The sequence below is a fragment of the Oratosquilla oratoria genome, chromosome 7, assembly GCF_046742065.1.
Source record: "Oratosquilla oratoria isolate Oo_2021 chromosome 7, ASM4674206v1, whole genome shotgun sequence".
NCBI lineage: Eukaryota > Metazoa > Arthropoda > Malacostraca > Stomatopoda > Squillidae > Oratosquilla > Oratosquilla oratoria.
The window spans coordinates 33,638,789-33,641,299 of record NC_134783.1 but is presented as its reverse complement, the minus strand read 5'-3'; positions in this window follow the sequence as shown (position 1 = coordinate 33,641,299).

Here is a 2,511-nt window from a genome sequence, read left to right as displayed (position 1 = left end):
CTACTCCAACCCAAAATGGGGCTATTAAACATCATTTGAAGAAATATCATAACCAAACAGCCACCCGTGAATAACTATTTAAGAACACCAGGATTATAGCAAGCAATATGGATGCACATAAGCTTAAACTTTTAGAAGCTATATCTATAACGGAATATAGCCCTATTATGAATATTCAATGCAACATGATTTTTATCATTAGCTTGTTTAACAATGCACTCACTCTAGCAGTGGAGCCGCCACCATCACCACCACGACCTCTGACCACACCCTATGTCAATACGCCCCAACTCTCAACCCCCCTCCATCTCTCCCCACCCATTCCATCCATCCTCCCCCCAACCGACCTCGCAACCCCCAACCCCCCAACCCCCTCCTTGCCGACATGATGGGTCATCAACCCCTGCCACTACCCCTTCCACCACCCAAGCTGGCTAGGCTCACATATATAAGTCACCACCCGACGATTTCCTCCGTCATTTCTTTGGACCTTTAATTTTGTAAGTATTGTTCCCCAACGGCCCATCTATCGGGATAGGATTTAATTTATTGTTGTCTATTTTTTTTTTTTATTGATGTCTATTTCCATGATTGTGAATTTTTGTTCTTTATTTCTGTATGTCGGTAATCTATATGTTACAGATTTTCCTGAATATATATCCTTGCAGACGAAACGTTGAATAAATGAATCATTTAGGCAATCTGGTTTATGCCCACCCTCCAAATAGCAGAGTACTTGTTAGAAAGCTTGAGAATACCCATAAAAAGATTAATAACCTCCTTAATGCTGTGGACTTTAATAACGCATGCCTACAATAGAATCTGCTCCCTCGATATTCAAATATATATATATATATATATATATGTATATATGTGTGTGTGTGTGTGTGTGTATACATATACATATGTTTATGTATAAATATACATATATATATATATATATATATACATAAAAAATAAAGTTTTTCAGTTTTGAAAATTTCCTGATCCGGAAATGAGCATCACCGGAAACACTAACTCCTGGGGACACATCTGACTCAGACGCCTGTAAGCATTCATAGAGGGTAGACGTGTCTTTAAGCTGCTCTCCGTGTGTTAATCTAATACGTTAATAATATTACCATGGAAAAAGAAAGTGGTGCTAACAAGAAAAAGAGAATCTTTACGGAATTCTGACAAAAGAATCTTTACGAAATATTAATGAGAAAATATTTACGAAATATTGCCAAGAGAATCTTTGACAAATGTTAACAAGAGAATCTTTACGAAATATTGCCAAGAGAATCTATATACATAAAAAAATAAAGTTTTTCAGTTTTGAAAATTTCCTGGCGTTTTTATGACCACCTTCCGAAATTTTATTGCCTTTATGATTGACCTAACGAGAAAGAGAAACAGAGAGAGAGACGAGGGGAAAATTTGACGACAACGTCAGTAGACTTTGACGACTCCTTTTGGAGACTGAAGACTCCTTCGGGAGATTTTGAAGACTCCTTCGTAAATCCCGTGGAATTTCCATTTATTCAAAGCTTAACGTGTGACGTTATGTCGCGTTGCTTTCTGAGCTCCTAACAGAACTTCACGAAAATAAGGAGATAAATAAATAAATACACAAATAATAAACAGTATTCAAACGTCTATACAAGTTTAATCATAGGTTACATGAAGATAATCAAACGTCTATAAATGTTTATTGTGACATGACATAAACGATTCAAAAATCTTTATTGCCTTTATGATTGACCTAACGAAAAAGAGAAGGAGAGAGAGAGAGAAAGAGAGAGAGAGAGAGAAAGAGAGAGAGAGAGAGAGAGAGAGAGAGAGAGAGAGAGAGAGAGAGAGAGAGAGAGAGAGAGAGAGAATTTGACGACAACGTCGGGAGACTTTGACGACAACGTCGGGAGACTTTGACGACTCCTTTTGGAGGCTGAAGGCTCCTTTAGGAGATTTTGAAGACTCCTTCGTAATACTTCAAAGTTGAATAACCGCGGAATTTCCGCGGGTCCTATGTGACATAACATAAACGATAAAAAAAATGTATTGCCTTTATGATTGACCTAACGAGAAAGAAAGAGAGAGAGAGAGAGAAAGAGAGAGAGAGAGAGAGAGAGAGAGAGAGAGAGAGAGAGAGAGAGAGAGAGAGAGAGAGAGAGAGAGAGAGAGAGAGAGAGAGAGAGAGAGAGAGAGAGAGAGAGAGAGAGAGAGAGAGAGAGAGAGAGAGAGAGAGAGAGAGAGAGGGAGACACGACGGGAGAATTTGACGTCGGGAGACTTTGACGACTACTTCTGGAGACTGGAGACTCCTTCGGGAGATTTTGAAGACTCCTTTGTAATATGCTACGAAATAACAAAAATTATATGTACTCTGATGAAGAGTACGGTCTCATAATATATTTCGACGGAGAAATTAAAGAGGAAGAATCGGAAAAGTTTATGAAACATTATTTTGCAGGATACAAGAATTTTACTATGAGTGGGGGTAAAAGCCGTCTCGAGGAATACCAAAAATATT